General features: G+C 48.2%; 1 long non-coding RNA gene across 1 annotated transcript in view; it reads left to right on the plus strand.

Moving 5' to 3' along the window:
- LOC108800916 overlaps nt 1–5,382 on the plus strand; it is a 12,981-nt gene extending 7,599 nt beyond the window's left edge. Inside the window, exons 2-3 of the long non-coding RNA XR_001942124.1 lie at nt 4,280–4,350; nt 5,287–5,382. This is a non-coding gene — a long non-coding RNA (uncharacterized LOC108800916). The remainder of the gene's footprint in view (nt 1–4,279; nt 4,351–5,286) is intronic.
- The last annotated feature ends 676 nt before the right edge of the window (nt 5,383–6,058 follow it).

The following is a 6,058-nucleotide window of genomic DNA, read 5'->3' on the forward strand; positions in this document are numbered from 1 at the left end:
AAATATTTACAAACATGTGAAAAAGAACAAAACAATTATAAATATACCGTTCCCTATATGATGTCATCGCCTATCAGGGAACTCAAATAGAGCTCTCTGGTCTGTAAACCAGATTCATGATCCTGTATTGTGTCTCGGCGCTGATGATGATCTCTCGCAGCTTCTTCACTCGTGGTGACGACAACGGTCACTTCCTGCATAATGTTTGTGAAAAGGTCCCCTTGTCCTATTTGCTGCAAGCCTGTGTTACATGGTGACAACGCGGGAGCACAACTGGGAGACAGGAAGTGTTGTCATCCTTAAAGGAGAACTATCGGGTCAGTGTTTTCCCCCATAGTTCTCCTTAGGGTAACGGGAGGACACAAACTAGCGTCCTCCCGTCACCCTAAGCTCAGTATATAGGGAGCTACAGCTCGCGGTATACTGAGACGCCGCAGCCGGAGCGGATGCCGACATGGACTCGGGACCTATCTAGAGGCAGAGCCAGCTGTACCCGCCCCCCGTCCGTTCCGCCAGTCAGCGTTGGCGGATCGGAGGGGGGAATCCAGCCCCTCCCCCTGTCACAGCAGAGAGCCGTGACAGGATCGAGAGGGGAGCGATCGCCGGTATGTGTTCAGCTCACCTCCCGATCTACTGAGCCGACCTGTGACAGTCTGATTGTCACAGGTCGGCTAGAACTATGAGGTGAGTGGAAAGCCCCTCCCCCCTCATAGTTCTCCTTTAAACAGGAAGTGCTTGGACAAGGACCTTCATGGCAGGATCACCAGGTATCATGGATTATTGATCCTGCATTCTAATTCATGATGCTGGCCAGAGGTCCCCACCAAGTGAAGAAGCTTGGTGGGGACTGGTCACACAGAACGGAGGAGGCCAATGGGAGGACTAAGGAAAGCATTAGGCCTGGTTCACACCTGCGCGTTCCTACGCTCTGTAAAACGCTCAGCACGTGAAAACCAATGATTGCCTATGGGCATAGTTCCCACCTGAGCGTTTTACAGCGCGTAGGAACGCCCTACGCCCAAAGAAGTACAGGAGCTTCTTTGGGGGCGTATTTGCCGCGCGTATCCATTGGGATACAGCCAGGCAGCCCTTGCGGCAAATCGCTGTAAAAACGCGCGGCACGGAACGCGTGACAAACGCGCGTATTCGATACGCCTAGGTGTGAACCCAGCCTTGCACCTTATTCCTCTACCCCTAGAGTTAACAAGCACTAAAGCCAGGGGTGAAAAACGAACGTTCTTAGTGTATTTTCTATTCATGTCAAATGTAATACCACACGGTGGCCACTAGATGGAGCTGAGGAGCATAGAAAATATGTATTTCCTGTGCTCCTCAGAGCCATCTAGTGGCCATAACGCAGTATTACATTACAATCGGCCTAGAAAGAAAATATACTGAGAACATTTTTTGGCCTCTATTCACATAGAACGAAAGCTCACAGAGATTCCTGGGGGCCAATGGCTCTGCCAGTTGTCTATCAATAGAACAATGCACACCACAGCGCTCAGCAGACAATTTTGTGCTTAGAGTGCGTTCGATCGTGTGCCCTCAGTGTCTCCCGGTCACACAGTGAATAGCGGAAGCCGGCTAGGAGGGGCTGTGAGAGCCAAAGTGATCACATGATCAGGAGACCATACTACCGGTCTTTGGTGTTTAGAACCTCTTAAAAGGGCCAGCAGGAGCTGACAGAGTTTAATATGTTTAATCACATGCTCCCAGCACTGTGACCTCACTGCCACTGACAGTTCCCGGTCACACAGTGAAGTTTAGGAGCCGGTAGGAGGGGCTGTGACATCCAAAGTGATCACATGATCAGGAGCCCATCCTACCGGCCTTTTGGTGTTTAGAACCTCTTAAAGGGCCAGCAGGAGCTGACGGTAAGAGGTTAATATGTGCAATCACATGGCCCCAGCACTGTGACCTCACTGACAGTTCCCGGTCACACAGTGAAGTTAAGGAGCCGGTAGGAGGGGCTGTGGCATTCAAAGTGATCACATGATCAGGAGCCCATCCTACCGGCCCTTTGGTGTTTAGAACCTCTTAAAGGGCCAGCAGGAGCTGACGGTAAGAGGTTAATATGTGCAATCACATGCCCCTAGCACTGTGACCTAACTGCCACTGACAGTTCCAGGTCACACAGTGAAGTTTAGGAGCCGGTAGGAGGGGCTGTGACATCCAAAGTGATCACATGATTAGGAGCCCATCCTTTGGTGTTTAGAACCTCTTAAAGGGCCAGCAGGAGCTGACGGTAATAGGTTGCTGTGTAATATGGAATGGAGTCTCTGCTCCGCCGGGTGATAAAAAGTCATTTCTTTAGAATCTAGATATTTTTTTTTGGGGGGGGGGGAAAGTTGGTCCAGTCACCTCAGGTCACCTGAGCGCAGCGTGTGGGATTTCATTCTGTAGGGATGAAGCCGCCTCTTTCCTTGAACTATTGGTGAATCACACCCATAGTCCTCCATTCACCGGGATTGCTCCCACAGTCCCATGTAGCATCACGGCAGAGGGAGTGTGTACAGCCGCGCCAGCGATCCCTTTTTCCTGCGCCCCCATGTAGTCCAGCCGCACTTCCTCCAGCTCAGGTCTATACTTCTGTACGGACCTGAGTCATGGGGAGAACATTGACCGAGCCTGTGCGCTGCCCCCGCGATGCACCGATCGAAGGTGCAATGCTCTGAAGGTTAAGTAGTAATAGCGCATTGATCAGAAGATTTTCCAAACGGTGGACTGAGCCTTTAATGCGTCGCATTCCTCTGATTCTGGTGACGGAGCGCCATCTGCTGGACCTGCCTCACAACTACAGTTACTGTATTACTCAGTGACTGTGTACGCAAAACTCGAACACTCAGCTGCTCATATTTGGTCTGTTACTAATACCCGTGGAAGTATTTTGTTATGTGTGTTCAATTGTTGTCCAAAAAAACTTGCTGATCCTGCCTGAAAACTGGCAATGCCTAATTGGACTTGTAGTTGCACCACAGTAGGAAGGCCGGAGTTTGCCTATCCCTCATCTATAGAGTAATCATCTTTACTGGCTCTTGGCATGGCCTGATGGGTTTAGCGGTGATCTCCTCAGTGTGTGATTTTTAATTCATAAGTTGCGGTAAAAGGTCCAAAAACTTTCCCCATTTTCGGAAGGGTGAAGTCAGGTCAGCTGTGGCCCGCCTGCATCTCAAAACTCCCATTTCCATGGCGGATTTTTCTGCTCCAAATTTCCAAATGCATTAAACTGGATTCTTCTGCCGTTGACCTTTGCAGGGCACCACTATCAACTGTGATTCCTTCAGAACCAGGGATGCACCGATACTGGTTTATTTTGCTTTCCGTACTCGCCGATACCGAGTACCGATACCAGTGCTTCCGCTGGCATGGAGCCTGGCTTCCCGGGCAATCGGGAATCCGGGAGATGGGTAATGACATGCCGCCGGACTTCCTGTCCAGGAAGCCGGGTCTCCATGTTGTTTGGCCGGCTTGATTGTGATTGGCCGGAAAACCGCCTTCCCAGTCAATCAGCATCGACCTGGCTTCCTGGCCAATCAGGAAGCCAGGTGGCGACTAATGACCTGAGCTCCCAGCTTCCTGATTGGCTGCAAAGCCAGCTTCCTTGCCAATCAGCATGGAGCAGGTTGTTCGGCCGACTTGATACTGATTGACTGAAAAGCCAGCTTCCTAGCCATCGACCCAGGTATTCAGCCAGCTCGATGCTGATTGGTCGGGAAGCCGGCTTCCCTGCCAATCAGCAAGGAGCCAGCTTCCCGGCCAATCAGGAAGCCGGGTCATTACTCGCCGCCCGGCTTCCTGGTCGCACGGGAAGCTGGCCCCATGTTTCCCTACGGCACTGCCGATCAGAGGAGATCTTCCTCTGACCATAAGTTACGGTATTGGGGAAGGTATCGGAGCATTTTGGCGAGTACGAATACTTGCCCAAATACTCGGTATCGGCACCAATACCGGTGCATCCCTATTCAGAACACACAGTCCATGGATGAGTCTCACAAGCAGCAATCCGTATGACAAATCAAAACCAGGACGATGGCTGGAAATCAGACCCCGACGGCAGATACAATGATATCACCACAATCTGTAATCCTGGTTCTAAAAAATACTGATGAGTTCCACCATCCGGAACAATCCAATGAAGAAATGTGGACAAATCATTTGGCGTTATAAACCGATATTGCGATTGATCATTGAATATACGTGCATGTAGTTGTTATATGATGTGAGCCTGAAAAGATAAGCGGAATGTTGTGGACCTTTAATTATTCTTCTTTTTCAGGTGGATGAACCGTCTGGGTCTCGCTGCTATTGGATACACTCCGGATGAAAAAGACATCAGGCCCAATGAAGGTAAAACCGAGTTACTTGTTCTGATTTCCTCAACGTCCCGATGTATCAATATCGTCCCGATGTATCAATATCGTCCCGATGTATCAATATCGTCCCGATGTATCAATATCGTCCCGATGTATCAATATCGTCCCGATGTGTCAATATGTGTCACCGCTGGCACAGATTTATTCCCAGTTTTGCCTTTTTATAAAGCTGCTCCGGTTTGGTTTCTCAGTTGTGCCGAGTCTTAGCCGAAGTGAAAACAATGTCGGAAAAAAAGTAACAAAAAGTCATAGTTACATAGTATTTGGGGTTGAATAAAGACATACGTCCATCAAGTCCAACCTGTATAGGTCCGCGCATCATCTCATTCTTAGGGATACTGGTACCCCCGGATATTACGGTCCCTCAAGAAATTGTCCAAACGTTTCTTGAACAAATCTACACTCTTGGCTGAGATGACGGCCGATGGCAGTGAGTTCCAGACCTTAACCGCTCTTACTGTAAAGAACCCTCTTCGCCCCTTGTGCTGGAATTTTTTCTCCACCAACTTTAGGTGGCGGCCTCTAGTCTTTGTAATGGAGTTAATCTCAAACAGTTTGTTGCCAATGTTGCCGTCACCATTGAACATCTTGTACATGAAAATCATATTCCTCCTTAATTCCAGCGTGAACATGTTTAAGGTCAGAAGCCTCGTCTCATAGCTCTGGTCCTCCAGCCCCTCCCCCTTGTCTCCATAGCTCTGGTCCTCCGTTCCCCTAATTAGTTTTGTTGCCCTCCGCTGGACTCTCTCCAGTTCAAGGACATCCCTTCTCAGTACCGGCGACCAAAACTGGACCGCGTACATTTTTAAATACAATTTATCTTTTTGATTTTTTTAAAAGAAAGATATTTTCTGTCATTTGTACGCTCCCCGTATTCCAGTGGAGTTTAGATTTCCTTTGTCTTTAGCAGATTACTGGAGCGAGAGCGACCAGGATGATATTGATGGCTCCATGACCTTGAAGCAGGAACCGGCCACCACCGTGAGCGACGCCTATCACCGAAACTCCACAGTAAGTGAATCACGCGGCATTCTGATTAGACATGTGCGATTCGTTTCGTTACGAATCGAAATTCGTACGAATTTTCCATAAATTCGGAAGCATCCGAAATCCGAATGGCAGTTTCCGAATTATATCCGAAATACGAAATTTCGTTAACGAATTTCGGATCCGAATTTCTTTCAAACGGGAACTAATATTACCCCTGTAAATGAGGTTGAACAACATGACAAGATTTTTTTTTTTTATCCGAAATACGAAATTCGGATCCGAAATCCGTTAACGGAATTTCGTATTTCGTTTGGTTGACCAATCGGAGGTTTTCTCTTCTGCTGCTGAGAGTTGCATTACAATACACAGGCAGGAAATACGAAATTCCGTTAACGTATTTTCGTTCCGTTACGGACATTCGTTATGATGAAGTTAAAAAGCAAAAATACCTTTGTTAATATATTGGAGTCGATGGTAGAATTTCGTATTTCAGATAAAAAAAGAACTACCATCGACTCCAATATATTAACAAAGGTATTTTTGCTTTTTAACTTCATCATAACGAATAGGGATGCACAGATACCCATACTAGTATCGGTATCGGTGCCGATACCGAGTATTTGGGTGAGTACTCGTACTCGCCCAAATGCTCCGATACCTAGCACGAGTACTTCCTCTATCAGGAAGCCGGG

Source organism: Nanorana parkeri, unplaced genomic scaffold (genome assembly GCF_000935625.1).
Source record: "Nanorana parkeri isolate BGI_ZX_2015 unplaced genomic scaffold, ASM93562v1 scaffold2165, whole genome shotgun sequence".
In the NCBI taxonomy this organism is placed as follows: domain Eukaryota; kingdom Metazoa; phylum Chordata; class Amphibia; order Anura; family Dicroglossidae; genus Nanorana; species Nanorana parkeri.